Source organism: Tenrec ecaudatus, chromosome 8, assembly GCF_050624435.1.
Source record: "Tenrec ecaudatus isolate mTenEca1 chromosome 8, mTenEca1.hap1, whole genome shotgun sequence".
NCBI classification, from domain to species: Eukaryota; Metazoa; Chordata; class Mammalia; order Afrosoricida; family Tenrecidae; genus Tenrec; species Tenrec ecaudatus.
The window spans coordinates 59,053,606-59,070,487 of record NC_134537.1 but is presented as its reverse complement, the minus strand read 5'-3'; the positions used below and the strand labels follow the sequence as shown (position 1 = coordinate 59,070,487).

At 38.4% G+C, this 16,882-nt stretch overlaps 1 protein-coding gene across 3 annotated transcripts in view; it reads right to left on the bottom strand.

The window, feature by feature from the left end:
- GREM2 (gremlin 2, DAN family BMP antagonist) overlaps positions 1-16,882 on the bottom strand; it is a 115,696-nt gene that overhangs the window by 22,184 nt on the left and 76,630 nt on the right. The window contains exon 1 of one of the 3 annotated variants that reach the window (XM_075556392.1): positions 12,299-12,463. The exons of the other annotated variants lie outside the window; for them this stretch is intronic. The gene's annotated coding sequence lies outside the window, so the exon portion shown is untranslated. Of the gene's footprint in view, positions 1-12,298; positions 12,464-16,882 lie in introns of those variants that run through there. 3 annotated transcript variants of the gene reach the window in all.

Sequence of the window (16,882 nt, the reverse complement as noted above, 5' to 3'; positions counted from 1 at the left end):
AAAATATTTTGAAAATGATGACGGCAAAATATGTACAGATGTGCTTGACACAATGGATGAATGGGTGGATTGTGATAAGAGTTGTATGAGCCCCCAATAAAATGATTTTTTTTTAAAAAGAAAGTGCTATTCACTCAGTAAATCCCAAACAAAAGGATAATTCTGGCCAATATGTTGCCTTTCTGACATTTCCTTGGGAATCTCCAAGAACCTCTGCTCTCCCCCCTCATCCATTAAAATAATTTAAAATGCTAAAGAGTTACAAAATAGTAAATTGAAAAGTTTGTCCAAACCAAAAAAAATTAAAGGGGTGGGGGTAGGGAAGGTGTTTCTATTGACATCCCACTGTCAAAGTCTATTCATTTTGAAATTTCATCCCAACTTATTGATGGTCATGGTTTCTGAAGTTGGAGCGATAACACAAAACTTAGAGATTGCTCTTAGGCATTTGTGGCCCTCTCTGCCCATGCTGCTGTTAGATGCCATTGAGTCAACTGCGACCAATGGCAAGCCTATGCACAACCGAACGAAGCACCGCCAGTCCTCCACCATCCTCACAATTGTTTCTATGCTTGAGCCCATTGGGGTAGCCACTTTGGCAATCCATTTTGTTGAGAGCCTGCCTCTCTCTGCCACTCTACTTCAAGCAAGATGCCCTTTTCCAGGGACTCGCCTTTCCTGACACAAGTCCCAATCATGTGAGACAAGTCTCTCCATCCTTGCTTCTAAAGATGACTCTGGCCACACTTTTTCCATACTTTTAGCAGTTCACAGTACTTCCAATATTCTTCACCAGCACTGTAATTCAAGTTTATCACATCTTCTTTAGTCTTCCTTATTCAATACCCACTGTTGACATTCAGATGAGGCAATTAAAAATATCATGACATGGATCAGGTGAGCCCTATTCCTCAAGTAATATCACTGATTTTCCATATTCTAAAGAGGTCTTTCGAGTGCAGCGTATTTACCAATACAACGCATCTTTTGACTGCTGCTTCTGTGAGTACTGATTGGGTACCTGAAAGACAACATGCTTGACCATTTCAACCTTTTGGCTATTAATCATCATGGTACCTATTCGTCCAATTGAGGTCTTCTTTACATTGAGTTTTAATACATACTGAAGGCTGCAATCCTTGATTTCCATCAGCAAGTACTTCATGTCCTCTTCACTTTCAACAAGCAAGGTTATGTCATCTACATATCTCAGATTTTTTTTCTTATACTCAGTTGGTCAAGTAGCTGTCTTCTAAACTTCCTGGCATGCCCAGTAAGTGCTTCCAGTGCCTCATCAGCTTTTTGAAACATTTTAATTGTTATTCCATCAATTCTTGAATCTTCTTTTTGGTTAATGCTGTCATACTGCTTAAACTTCTTCCTTCAGCACTTTTGGTTTTTGCTCTTATGCTCGCTCCTGAAATGGCTGTTGACCAGGGTTTTTTGTTTGTTTGTTTTGTTTTTAGTACAGTGATGTTGTATTGTTTTCATCTTCTTTTGATGCTTCCCACATCATTCAACATTTAGCCCATAGAATCTTTCAATATTGCGATCCAATGCTTGAAATTTTTCTTGTTCTTTCAGTTTAAGGTATGCTGAGCGTGCTCTTCTCTTGTGCATCTCTAACTCTAGGTCTTACACTTTTCTTTTTAATAATTTACTTTTCCTTCTTGAGCTGCCCTTTAAATTTTCTAGTCATCTCTCTGACTTCATCCTTTATTTCATATGCTTTAGCCACTCTATGATTAAGAGCAAGTTTCAGAGGCTCTTCGGAGATCCACTTTGATCCTTCCTCCCTCCCTCCCTCCCTCACTACCTACCCTTCTTTCTTCCTTTCTTGTAATTTTTAGTGAGCTTTTGCTTCTTTATGTACAATTTTCTTATGTCCATTCAGAGTTCATTGAATCTTTTATTACTAGTGTTCAAAGTGTCACATCTGTTCTTGGATGTTCTCAAAATTCAGGTGGGATACTCAAGGTCATATGGACTTGTTTTAATTTTCTTTAGCTTCAAGCTGAATTTATATATGAGCAATTTGTGGTCTGTTCCACAGACAGCGCCTGCCCTCGTTTTAGCTGCTAATATTGAGCTTCTTCGGCATATCTTCCTACAGCTGCTGTCAGTTTGATTTCTCATACTCTATACTGAGAAGCTCATGTGTATAGCTGCCATTTGTGCTGTTCTAGAAAGCTATTTGCTATGAACAAATCATTGTACTTGAAAAATTCCACCTTCATTTCTAGCACCAACTCCTTAGTTTTTAGCTAATGTCCCTCCTTTTTGTTTTCAAGTTTTGCATTCCAATTGCTCATAGCTATCAATGCATTTTAGTTGATTAAAGGTGTTGGTAGAATTCTTCAACTTCATCATTAACTTTTATGGTTGGTGTGCAAATTTAATACTCGAATACTCATATTGATTGGATTTATTTGAAGGCAGATATAATCCTATCACAGACTGCATTGTACTTCAAGTTATATCTTGAAATGTCCCTTTTGACTATGGATGCAACACTATTCCTCTTGTTGTCATTCCTCGCACAGTAAACCATATGATTTTCTGTGTAAAAGTGGCCAATACCAGTTCACTTCAGCTCACTAGCACCTAGGATGCAAATTTTTATGTATTCCACTGAGTTTTTTTATGACTTTCAGTTTCCTAAATTCATACTTCATAGATTCCAAGTTCTAATTATTAATGAATTTTTGCAGCTGTGTCTTCTTACCTTGAGTTGTGCCCCATCAGCAAATGAAAGTTCCAAAGGCTTCCTCCCACAGGTTCTCCCCATCCACAGCACCATGGTAAACCGACTCTACTTTGGGAAAGCAGCTGCTTCTCAGCCATATTTCAAATTCCTTCTCATGCAAAGGTCCATCCCTCAGCACTTCATCTTACAATGTTCTGCTTCCGTTCATCAGGCCTTCAGTATCTAACAACGTTTGAAGCTTTGTATGAAATTTCAGTCACTGCTTCCTCTGAAATGGGCAACAGATTCCTTTTTTGTAGTCTGACCTCTGTCTGGAAGCTTCACTGAGACCTGTTCACTTGCGGTGCTCTGCCAGCATTTGGAATACCAGTAACATGGCTTCAAGCATCACAACCATGTCCCTTATGAGTACAAATTCAGTGCTAGTCATAGGCACTATTTTCTGTAGATAAAAAAAAAACAACAACCTCATAACTGGACCAATAGTTAACATCTTGATAAACAGAGAAAGGATTGAAGTCAAGGACTTCATCTTGCTTAGATCCACAATTAATGCTCATAGAAGTAGCAGAAAGGATACATTGCACTGGGTAAATCTGCACAAGACATCTTCAAAGTGTTGAAAAGCAAAAACGTTAATTTAAAGACTGTGTTTGTAGATTAGAGAAACAAATCCATAGAAACTCATATGTATATAAGAAAGAGTTTTATATAAAGGACAATTGTACATTAAGAAAGCATCCCAATCCAGTCCAGTTCAATCCCATTAGCCCGATATTAGCCCACATGTCTGATACTGATCTATAAAGTCCTCTTCAGACTCACGAAACACATGCAATAATGCTGAATGCAGGATGATCACAGGTCAGTAGGTAGAAAGTCTTTGGATCCAGTGGTGGTGTAAGCATCTCAAGAGCTGTCTCCCTCATCCAAGGAGGAAATTACAGGAGTTCCCAGAATTCTCAGGAGAAGGCCTTGCCCACACAGAGACCTCATTGGTAATATCTTGATTGACAGTCCAGACTCCACTCCTTCACTCATAATGCTCACAAATTGACACCAGATTATGTAACTACCACAAAGACTAAGGCATGTCTGAGCCAAGCCCGGTATTTTCAATCACCTCATATGCATGTGAACATGGACATTGAATAAGGAAGACTGAAGAAAAATGGATTAATTTAAAATAAAGTATTGGTGAAAAATATTGAAAATAACATGGACTACAAAATGAACAAACAGATCTATCTTGGAAAAGGTACAGCCAGAAAGCTTCTTAGAGGTAAGTTTTTCAAGACTTACTCTTACGCTCTATGGACAAGTTACCAAGAAAGACCACTCCCTGGAGAATTACGTGATGCTTGGTAAAGTGGAGAGACAGCAAAAAAGAAGTCCCTGGACAAGATGGACAAGTGGCTGCAGCAATGGGCTCAGGCATAGGAACAATTGTGAGGATGGCTCAGGATTGGGCAGTGTTTCAATCTGTTGTACTGTGAGTTGGAACTGACTCAGTGGGACCTACAACAACAGTCGCTCTTGATTGGTCTCCATTGTAGGTGTCCGATCCCTTTTTGTGGCCCTGCCCAGATCTACTCTTTAAGGAAGCACAAGTGAATCATCTAAAACATAGAGAAGGTCAAAATCTCTCTCTCTCTCTCTCTCTCTGGGCTGTCACCCAAGACCCTGTTTTCTTTTATTACTAGATTTTTTTTTTTGCTTTGTTTGCTTCTTCAGAATATCAGGCTTTCAAACAAATTGGATTTATAGATTATACATAGTTTTAAAACATGCCTAAGCAATTTTAAGATTTTGAAACTCCTAAAATTATTGATTCATACCCTCTTGAATAATCTACCTAACTACAGTAAAGAACTTACTTGAAGATATCTTAAAGAGCTTACTTGAGGCTTGGAGGGCCGAAGGAGGAAAAATATAATTGTTTCTTCATGTTAAACTGTATAACACAGATGGAATGAAGATTTCAAACTATGCTATTATAAATTTTCCAGTAATCTAACTCACCAAATTGCAAATACTGGAAACAAATTTTGCCTCGCTGGTTCACAATGACAATGACACTTTGCTTGCCCACATCTAAGAATTTGTTTGATCGAGTCCATTGTTGACTTCTCCTCGCTTGTTTTCTCTAAACATAAGTAGTTGTCCTGTCTACATTGAGTGCCAGTCTTGGTGTCTTACTAAGTATGAGAATTGTGGTCCCTCCACTGCCTCAGCATTCGTTGCTTTGTGCTGGGACTGCAGGTTTTATGGCATTACTTGGGCACAGCTTTCAGCCACTCTGTCCCTATGCCCTTAATTAAATTGTAGCTATGTATCTAATTGAAACCAGTATTATTTTATTCCCCTTTACAGACAGGAAAACCAGAACTGTCATTCTGTACACATACTAAACCACAGGAGCCTGTATGAAATTCCTTAGTGGCAGGGCCTCCTACACAGCATACTTACCATCTTTTTATTAATTAGTTTAACTTGGGGGAGGTGTCTAGACCGACTTACTGGATTGAAGAGCTCCCATTCTTGAAAGGATAAAAGGATTATTATTAGTACTTAAATGACTGCCAAATGAAAAGGACAGAAAAACACGAATAATATCAGGAAAGCAAACCAAAAAGAACCTGAGTACTTATCGTGCTATTAACTGTTTCCTAGAACACATGTAGGAGACCTGGTGGCTTAGTGGTTAGTTATTGGGCTGCTGCTCTCGAAGTCAGCAGTTCAAAACCACCAGCCTGCTCCACAGGAGAAAGATGAGGCTTTCTACTCTCACAAACAGTTACTTTCAGAAAGTCCCAAGGATAAGTCCACCCCATCCCATAGGATTGCTATGAATCAGAATCGACCTTGTGCTGGATGCCCTGGCTTCTCTTTAGCTCATCCCTTTGAAGAGCTCTGGTAGTGTAATGGTTACAGGTTGGACTTTGACCTGAATGACTGGCAGTTTGAAACCATTAGCAACATCCAGGCTTTCTATTCCCATAAACAGTTGTATTCTCAGGAATTCACAGGAGGAGGTCTCTGAGTCAGCATTGACTTAAGGGCAGTGAGTGTCGGTTTAGCTGGATAGAGAGGATACAGAGAAAGTTAATATCTCAGCAGAAGGCACTTTTGAAAACTTTCCTTTCACTAAAGCAGGTTGCATTTTCACCGCTGTTAAAAGCCTGAGGTAAAAATTAGTGTAGTGTTGAGACTAGGGATAGCGACCCTCAATGAGAGCGCTTTGGGTGATGGATGTCTTAGTTACTAAGTACTGATGCACCAAAATAGTCAAGCTGGTGACGTCAAGTGAGAAATGTAGGTGTCACAGCCAGGAGACTGAAAGTCCAAATCCACTTCCTGGTTGTGTTGATTCCTTTCTTGTTGGTAGCCTGGGCATTCTTTGGTTCCTTGAAGACTCTCATTTGGATAAGTCTTGCTCACTATGAACCTTGTCCAAATTTCATATGTTGTTTTTACTACTCAGAAATGATTAGATTTAGAGCAAACCTTATTATAATGTGGACTCATTAAGGTTACCAAGAAAACTCTATTTTCAAACAGGTTCATACCCACAAGTATAAGACCAAGACAGAAACATATTTTTGGGAATCACAATTCAATCCATACAAATGGCTTACACAAGAAAACCCAAGTAACATCAGATCTCACTAGAGCCTTAGTAGCTGTCATAACTTGAATAGTGTTCCCCAAAATATGTGTCAACCTGGGGGACATGATTCTCAATGGCTTCGCAGTTACGCAATTATGTGATCCACCCCCATATGTAACTAATGTGGTGTAATTAGCTAATCAGTTGTAAGAGGATTAAGCCCTGATAAAATGGAGGGCTGTTTCCGTGGGTGTGGTTTGCAACACCACTTGTCTGTCAGTTTGACATATTGTGGTGGCTTGTGTGTTGCTGTGATGCTGGAAGCTATGTCACTGGTATTTCAAATGTCAGCAGGGTCACCCAAAGTGAGCAGGTTTCAGCAGAGCTTCCAAACTAAGAACCATGAAGGAGGACCTGGCTCCCCACTTTGGAGGAAGAAGTCCCTGAAAACCTTATACACAGCTTTTCTATTGCAATCAATAAAAGAAGAAAGAAATGAGCAGAGAGCGAGGGGCTAGGACCATGAAGAAAGAAGAGTGGGGGTGGAGTTGTTCCCTAGGATTTGTGGTCCCTGCACTGAGAAACTCCTACAGACAAAGGAAAATAGATGACAAGGACCTTCCCGAAGAGCCAACAGAGAAAGGAAGCTTTGCCTTGAACGTGAGTCCATGAATTCAGATTTCAGCTTCCTCAACTAAATGTGAAAGAATAAATGTTGTTAAAGCTACTCGCTTGATCCCTAAGAATGCAGTACATTCTTCTAGATCAAATGCTCAAGCTCTTGCTGTTTAACTCCTTTCTCACTTTCCTTTTGAACACTAATTTGCATTTTATTTTCCCTGGCCATGTGTTTAAACTTGAGTTCATTCTTAGGGTGAGATAATGGGTATTATTTTAATATTGCTGTTTGTCCCAATTACATTCCTTTTGATTGATTGTTTATCCCAATTACATTTCTTTTGAGTGTGGTTAAAGTAAGTCTCTGTGGGTCAAAAATAAGAAGGTTTTAGTTATCAGAAAGAATAGCATCTGGAATCTTAGAAGCATGACTTAAAAGAAACAACCATCTGAGTGAGGTGTCAGCTACGTCTATTTTCAAGAAGCAAACCAGCCTATGTGATCCAAAGATTGTAAATTATAAAACGCAAGACCGGAGGAAGAAAGAGTATAAGAGCTTAAATTCTGATAACCTAATTTTCAGAAGTCTGTGCATGACAGTGAAAGCCTACAAATCATTTGCAGGATCCCTACATGGATCATGCCTCCCGACAATTTCCTCTGACCCTTCACTGGCCAAGGATGTGAACAGCTTTGATATCAGACAGTGGACTTTTGCAGATGTAGCTATGTTAAAATTTAACATCTTATCATTTGTTCTCTCTTTGGAGTAGTTTTAAATTTGTTTTACTTTTTATTCTTTTGAAACAAAATGTTTATCTTTATAAGAAATAGGTAATCTATAGAAAAAGTAACTGTGTTAGTCTAGGTAGACTAGTGAAACAAAAATTCATAAACATTCATATTTTATGAGATAGTTTTATATAAAGGGTAATTGTACATGAAGCATCCCAACCCAGTCTAGTCCAAACCCATAAGTCCGAAATTAGCCCGTATGTCTGACATTGATCTACAAAATCCTCCTCAAACTCACAAAGCACACAAAATGATGCCGATTGCAGGAGGAAAGCCAAATCACTGAGCATGTAAGCATCTCAGTGCTGGCAGGGGTCTCCACAAAGCTTCTCCAGCACCCAGGGCTGCATCGGGTAGGTCCATGTGGCTTCTCCTCAGGGATGTGTCACAGGAGGTGAGCCTTGCCAAGTGAGGTGAAGAACTAGCTAAGGCAGCTGCAAATGGTCCGACCACAAGAGAGCAAGACCCAAGACAGGTGAGTCTTGCTGAGCCAATTATCTCTCCGCCCTTCAATTAATCTGACTTGTGTTCACTGGCCAGGTTGGTAAAATAAACCTTAACTATCACAGTAACAGATTAACAAATTTTTAGGGTTATGGCAGGGAACTTTGGGAGAAATAAGGAGTTAATAATAATGAGTACATGAAGGAATAAAATGCTCTAAAATTGATTGTACAACTCCTTTTTGATGTTTAAATTATTCAATTCTATAATATGTGAATCTGTCAAAAATGTTTAAAATTTAAAAATTAATTTTCTAAGTTTTTACAAAATGCTTTACATGCTACAGATACAGTCTTCACACGAATATAATCATAAACCCTAAGCTAAATCTGAATTGAAACCCTGATGCTATGCATCTTTAGGATTTCTACTGCTCAGCCAGAGCCAGTTATAAAGGCAAAGTTAGCAGATCATCCAGGGTCAGTTTAGAGACTTGGCGCGGATTATTTGACTAGAAAGGTAGATCCTTGGAAACTGCCATGGTGCTCACTCCTCATTTCTCTTTTCTAGGGTCCTTTTCTGCAGAGAAAATTACATACGGATTAGATTGTTGATTTTCAGTTGGGGTTGATCTTCCTCCCCAGGGCACATCAGCAATGGCTGGGGGCATCTTTTGGTTGTCATTACTGGAGGAGGAGGGGTGCTAGTGGCCTCTAGTCAGTAGAAGCTATGTTTGCTGCTAAACAACATCCAGTGCATGGGGCCCTGCACGGCAAATGATGATCTACATACTGATGTCAACAGCAAAGAGATAGAGAACTTCAGAGACTGGCTGGTTTGGTACCCAATCACATTTCTCCAGTACTGAGGAATTTAGGGTTGTATCCAAACACTTGATCACAATGATTCAATATTTTAATTTCTCAGGGACTGACCTATTTTTCCTAGTACTGTTGGATATCTCTTAGTATTTTATTTTTTACTCAATTGTGACAGAATAAGGATAATCAGATACTTTGGTTTAAACTAATCTGCCACAAAACTTTGTTTATGCTTCTGATTTATAACGAAGACTTCATCATGTCTTTGTGCTTTGAAGGCTTTTATGGCTTAAAATACATTTTAAATGCCTTAGTCAATTTAAAGGAGCCCTCATGTGCACCAGCTAAGTGCTTGGTTGAAAACTGAAAAGCTGACAGCTTCAAGTTCCCAGAAGCTTGTTTTATAAAGACCTGGTGAACTGCTCCTATAAAGGTTATATCTTTAAAAAATAAAATTAAAACTGTGGTGGGTGGGTGCTGGGTGGTATATTCTACTCTGTCACATAAGGTCATATGATTTGAAATGGACTCGATAACATCTAATAGCAACAACAGTAAGTTGAAGAGTCTTGAAAATGTATTTATGTTCTCGAAGGAGCTCTTTGCTCCCTTACTTCTTAAAAATTCTCAAATATTCCATCAACTATATCAACTGAGTGGTGAAACTTCTTTTTTTATTCCATATTCTCCTTATCCCACTAAAATACCAATTTCTTTGTGAAGTCTCCCAAAAGGTCCTAGACTATTTTCCGTCCCCAGTTTCAAAAGCATGTTCTAGATCACTGACTTTTAATTATTTTCATTTATAATTTTATATCTCCACCATATTGTGTTGTGCATAAAGCTAGGGTCAGGTGTGTTTTAATTAAAACTCCTCTACTGTCAAGCACAGCACTCTAAGGAAAGGTTTTGTGAAAATATGTTGCGTAACAAGGCTAGTAATTATCACAAATAATTCATAGTACTTTTGGGAAAAAATATATATATATTTTAATCATTTTATTGGAGGCTCATACAATGCTTATCACAATCCGTACAAACATCCATTGTATGTTAAGCACATTTGTACATTTGTTGTCCTCATCATTCTCAAAACATTTGCTTTCTATTTGAGCCCCTGGTGTCAGTTCCTCATTTTTCCCCTCCTTCCCAGCTTCCCTTTTCCTCATGTACCCTTGATAATCTATATATTATTTTGTCCTATCTTACACTGTTCAATGTCTCTCTTCACCCGCTTTTCTGTTGTCCATCACCCAGGGAGGAGGATATGTGTAGATCCTTATAATCAGCTCCCCCTTTCTACCCTAATTTCCCTCCACCCTCCAGGTATTGCTACTTTCACCACTAGTCTTGTAGGGATCATGTTTCCTGGATTCCCTGTGTTTCTGGTTCCTATATGTATCAGTGTACATCCTCTGGTCTAGCCGGATTCGACCTTACAAATCCAAAAAGTATATATTTTTAATGTTGATGCAAGCAAAAAATATATTATTAAAGGTAATTTTTATAATATGAAACCTACCTTGATAATAATAGTTATATATTAAAAGGATTGATGTATATTTAAGCTTAACACTGTTTTTAAAAGTTAATATCTTAAGATAAATGCTACATTTAATTTAGGTTTATAATTATTTAAAAAGTATACAAAGGAGCTACAGAAATTGAATATATAAATACAGGAATAGGTAGAAAACTACAGGCAGTTAATATATTCAAAGTGTTCCAGGGGTGACTTAAAAATACACAAAAACTTCTTTACATCAATCAGAACTTAATTTCTATCGTTATAAGAAAAATAATTGTATTCTTATATTTTAATCATTTCAAAAATCTCTCATACCCATACATACATCTTCATTTCATTTGCTTTGTGATCCTTGGGGTTTGAAAGTCTGTGTTTCTAGCTTCCTGAATACTACTAGTCTGTTCCTTTTCTTATCCATATTATTGATATTATTTTGTGTATATTTGTGTATGTGTTGTAAAATATTAAATGGTCACAAATAGCTGGGTCTTTTAACTCCTTCAGCATATGAAAAGTTACACCATTTTCAAAGTGCAATTACTTCCAAAAGTAGGAAATAAGATCAAATATTGTATATCCCTGAAATGTGCTACGAGCAGACTGCTTTCCATAAAATGAAGCAACATCACCACAGGAAAAGCTGGGTAATTAACTGAGTTTTGTTAATTGCTGTCAAGTGAGTTCTAACTCACAGCAACACTCTGTATAATAGAAAAAAATGCAAGAACCATTCTGAGTTCCAAGACAAATTTTTAATTTTTCTGGCAGTTCCTGTACAATCAATATTCTTAACCATATAATTCAAAGGCATTGATTCTTCTTCAATATTTCTTATTTGTTGTTCAGTTTTCACATGTCTACGAGAAGATTAAAAATAACATGGCTTAGGTTAGCTACATCTTACTTCTTGTAGTAAATCTTTTATCTTTAAGACTTTAAAGAGGTCTTTTGTAGGAAGTTAATCCCATGCAATATGTTGTTTGATTTCTTGACTGCTGTTTTCATGGGTGTTGCGTGTGGATCCAAGTTAAGTGACACCTTTGACAAATTCTGTCTTTTCTCCTCACTGGTACAGTTGTGAGGATTTTCATTTTTCTTATGGTGAGATTGACTCCATCCTGAAGATTGTGGTTTCTGATCTACTTCAGGAAATGCCTCGGGTTCTTTTCATGTTCAGCAAGTAAGGTTGTGCCACCTGCTGATCAAGGTTGTTAGTCCTGATGCCATGTTCTTGTGCCTATAGTCCAGTTTCTTGGATTATTTGCTTTGAACATAGAGTGAATAAATATACTGAAGTGATACAACCCTAGCACAAACTTTCCTGACCTTAAACCGTACAGTGTCCCCTTGTTCTTTTCCATTATTGCTTCTTGACACAACCTACTCCCTTCATTTACAAGAGCCTTATAAAAACCCTTCGGTGCATACTTTGGAAACAGGGTTTGTCTTGTTTTTTTTGTTGTTGTTGTTGCTAGATTTGATCCACACTGCCCTCCTGTGTGTCAATACTCAATAAAGCTCTCACTCTTTCCCTCCACATCTGTATCATACATGGGCAGATTCACAGCAGAGTCTATACTGTTCCATTATGACAATAAACCCTTGGGAGCTACTGGTTTGATTAAACTTTTTTTCTTTTGATGCTACCGTAAAAAGACAAAGGAGAGCGCATGGTGGGGAGAACGTGGCTGCATCCATCCTCTGACAACGGAAATTTGCAATAAACTTGTGTATGGTATGGATTGAAATTCTAATAAGCAATAATTGTGACTCACCCTGCTAGTTCTTCCTCCCTTGGAGTCCCTTCCACAGAGTTCCACCGTCACCAGAAAAGTAGCTCTAGTGCTAGAGTGGCCGTGCTCTCATCTTCTAAGCCACATATTAGCTTATTGAACAACAGCTTCTCATTGAGAGTAAGCTGCAACAGCCTGCTTCTACAGAGTGCATCGGCTTGGAAAGTAGACTGCCCCAGGGAGGGGCAGTCTATCTTAAGGACTTGCCAGGGCATGTCTGTGATGGCAGTCACCATACTGGCAACAATGCTGGGTGTCCCCAAGTCATGAATCAGTCTTATCCTGGCTGCCTTGGTCAGAAGGCCCTGACCCATTCTTGTAAGCCCTTCTAGCTAACAAAGTATGTGTCCCGATCAGGATCCCACTCCAGCTTCTGTAGTTCCATTAGATAGCTAGATTTAGGGACAGGGATTGTCCCTCCCATGCCTGCAAAGGACCCTATCTAGGAAGTTGGAAAGATATCAGGCAACCATTAGAAGCCTATGAAGACCCCAAACTAATATGCTGGCACTCAAGCCCCTGAGACAGGTGGGAGGGTGGGGGTGCACATGCACTGCATGGCGTGCCCCCCTCAGAGCCCGCTCGGGGCCTACTTGGGGCCCACAGATTCTAGGCCCCCCATGCCACTGCTTCTGGGCCCACATGCTCTAAGCCTCTGGGGTTCTTGGGCATCTGGCCATGCAGGATCCCTCCCAGTTCCACACTTGAGTGTGCTCTTTTCTACGTGGTTGTTCGTGCCCAGTTGTGAATCCCAGCACAGCCTCCATGCAGCTGGACATGCTTCCCAGAAAGAGTGTGTACCCCTTTGAGACTGTAAAACCTAAAAATTTCCCTGACCTTCATAAACATCTACTTGGATTACAAAGCGGGCTTTGGCATGAATTATTTCATTGTGCAAAGCCAAGAACCAAGGTATCACCCATTTGAGAAACCCAACAGCTCCATCTATAATTGCAAGTTTCTTTTGCACACCCATGCCCTTATTAAAGCTGGTATCCCACAAATCCAAGAACACCATTTTTACCACCAATTAATAGTCTCCCTCATCCAGTTAATGTGTTATTTTGTTATTGTTGTTTGCCTTTTTGTTATTTTTGTCTATTTTAAGACTCAATAACGGTTCTATTTAAGTTACACTTGAGATGGAGTCTATTTTGTACACTAAAACAATACTAAGAGTTTATAAGAGCTATTTAATGAGTAAGTGGAGTCCCTGGGTGGTACAAATATTTCATGTTCTTGGAGGCTAGTCAAAAGATTGTATGTTTGATTCCATCCAGGGGTACCTTAGATGAAAACTGGTGCTCCACTTCCTAGAACACAGCCACTGAAAATTTTTTGAAGTACAGTTCTAATCTGACACACACAGCAATTGATTTTTTAAAATTTACAAATATAGATGAATAAACCAAGACAGAATTTTGAAAAACAAACAAACAATTATTTTAGCATGAGAATGCATGACATTCCTGAGAGAAAAGACAAAGCAAAGAAAAACAAGACAACAACCATGACTAATGGTTATGTTCAGGGAGTTAATGGGGCTGTGGGGGTCAGAAGTGAAACAATGATCTTGGTTTAGAAAGAGAAGTTCAAAGTTAAGAAGGGAATTGGGTAAAAACAGAATTTAAATAAGGAGAATATTGTAGGAAAAACTTAAAAATTAATCTAGAAGAGTAATCACTGAAAAAAAAACCTATAAATTTGGTACCTAAGAAGTTAACAGCAACCACCGATAGTATAATGGTTACACTGTGTTGGGCAACAATCCAAAAGGTAATCAGTTTGAAACTGTCAACTGAAGATGGATTTTCTACCCAGGAAAAGGGTTACAATCTCAGAGACTCAGAGGGACCGTTCTACTCCGTCCTATGGGGTTGCTATAACTAGGCCTTGACTTGATGGCAGTGACTTTAGTTTGAGTCAAGGAAGCAACCAATCAGGAGAGATCTCAGAATTAAAGTAAGAAGTGCATGGATAGAAAACGGAAGAAGCATGAAGTTAAAAAGTTAATGAAACCAATTACCATGGAGTAGCAATGCTATAGGACAGAGTAGACTTGTTGCCTAGGATTTTTGAGACTATAAATCTGTGTGGAAGCAGATAGCTTCATTATTCTCCCATGGAATGCTGGGTGCATTTGAATCACCGATCTTGCAGTTGATAGCCCGACATTTACCCACTGCACCACCAGAGCACCTAAGAAGAGAATCAAATTCAAAATAAACAAAAATCACATTTGCTGTTGTTGACTCAGCATCCTCATGTGACAAAATAGACCTTTCCTATAGGATGTTTTAGGTTGTCATATTTCTGGAAGCCAATCACCAAGTTTTTCTATAGCAGACACCGGGTGGATTGAACTACTAGTCTTTCAGTTAGCAGCTCAGCTGCTGAACAATTGCAGTACCAGGGAACATTAAAATGACAATAGGGTTGAAGAGGGGTCTTTTATTTTTGTTTTTCAGATGCAAACTCTAAGTAAATTTAAAATCTACAGAACCAATATAGAGTGAGAGATTAAAGATTTATTTATATTATTTATAATAATATAAAGTGTTGAATTCAAGAGAAGATGGGCAGTTTGGGGATTGAGAGGTAACTAGGAATGGAGAAAGGCATTGTAAAAGAAGAGATACAACTTCTCTGAGCTAAGAAGGAAGGATAGGAGATTAATGAGTCTACTGGAGGTGTTCTTCATAACAAGAAAAATGTGTACTTGAGCGGGAGAGTAGAAGAATTAGCTAACTTGTAATCAATATAATAGAAATATAATTTAAAATTTAGTTTGTCAAAAGTTCAAACTGTAACAGCCCCCACTCTTAAGGTAAAAAATTCCCTTTAAGCTTAATCAGCAGGGATTCCTGACTCATTAAGGGTTACACAGTGTCCATGAAGCTCATGGGGTTGTGACATTGTAAAAACCTGCTGATGTCTCTCCTGTGATTACTACAAAGCAACAACAACAACAACAACAAAATAAACCCTGTTTCTTGCATATTCGATTAGAAGGTCAAGAACTGAATTCTGGACCAGTTTAGAGGAGAAAGAGAACTGTTTTCCTTCTGTAAAAATATGCAGGAAGAATTTCTTGAATCAACATGGTCTCTGTTTTTAGCTAATATTTTGACATGCTTTCTGGACTCCTTGTAGGCAGCAACAGATTCAGCATCGTGCCAAGGTGGTAAAGAGAAAAAAAAAGAAAGTAGTGTGGCTGTAGTATGGTCATTAGAGGAGTGGGATTGCTTAGAATATACTTTGAACAAGATAAAGAATGACTACGGAAAACTAAAGTCACAGTGTTCTGGTGTAATTTATGAACTAATAATTTGTAAAGACATTTATGGGAAAATGTTTTGCATTTCTCCAGCAATTCTGAGAAGACTCAGAGAGCGTAGGTGTAAAACAGGGCTGGGAACAACAGAAGTAAATGCCAACTCTGAGTGACTTGGGGACGGAATGATGAGAAAAGGACAAGGGTAACAGCAACTAGAGAGATAGAGGATGGTCTTGTTCCTTGGGAAACTTTCTAACATGAGAGGTGGAAATGGAACTCTTTGAGATATCTTCAATATTAATTTACACTCCCTGGTTTATTTGACTTTTCCATATTACAACATAGACACATTTGCTTGGTCAGTCTGAAAAGATTGTGATGGTATTTTATTGATAGACACTGACTAATTCAAATGACTTTCAGTATATAGTGCACTTTTGGTACAGTGACTCTGTGTTGTTTCCTGTAGCATTCAATATTTTGTCCATATGATCTTTCAATATTGCAACTCAGTGCTAGAGTTTTTTTCTTGAGTTCTTTCAGTTTAAGTTATGCTGAGCTGGTTCTTCCTCTTTGGTTTTCTAACTAGATTTTTGCACATTTCATTATAATACTTCACTTTGTCTACTTGAGCTGCCCTTTGCAATTTTATATTCAGCTCTTTGAATCCTTCATTTCTTCCATTTGCTTTAGCTGCTCAATGATTAAGAGCAAGTTTCTGAGTCTCTTCTGTCATCCACTTTGATCTTTTCTTATTTTCTTATCTTTTGCTTTCTTCATGAATGGTATTCTTAATGGCCTCACATAACTGGTCAGGTCATATGTGATTAGTGTTCAATGCATTAAATCTGTTCTTGAGATTTTCTTAAAATTCAAATGGGATAGACTGATGGTCATATTTTGGCTTTTGTGGATTTTTAAAAAATGTCTCCAGCTTTCCCTGAATTTACATAGGAGCTTACAAGTCAAAGGACCAACTTACAAAGATCGCCTGTTGCACAGGCAGTCCCTGGTCTGGTTTTATCGGCTGATGTACAGCTTCTCCATTGTCTTTTTCCACATAAGTAGTCAATTGATGCGGTCAATTTGATTTCCATCTGGAGGAGTCCATGTGTATAATCAATCATCTTTGATGTTGTTGAAAAGAGGTATTTGCTATGAATAAGGCATTAGCTTTCTAAAATTCTATCAAGGAATTTCTGGTTTTGTTTCTATACCCATGTTCATATTTTCCAACTACTGTTCTTTCTTTTTATTCAAGTTTTGCATTCTAATCACCAATAATTATC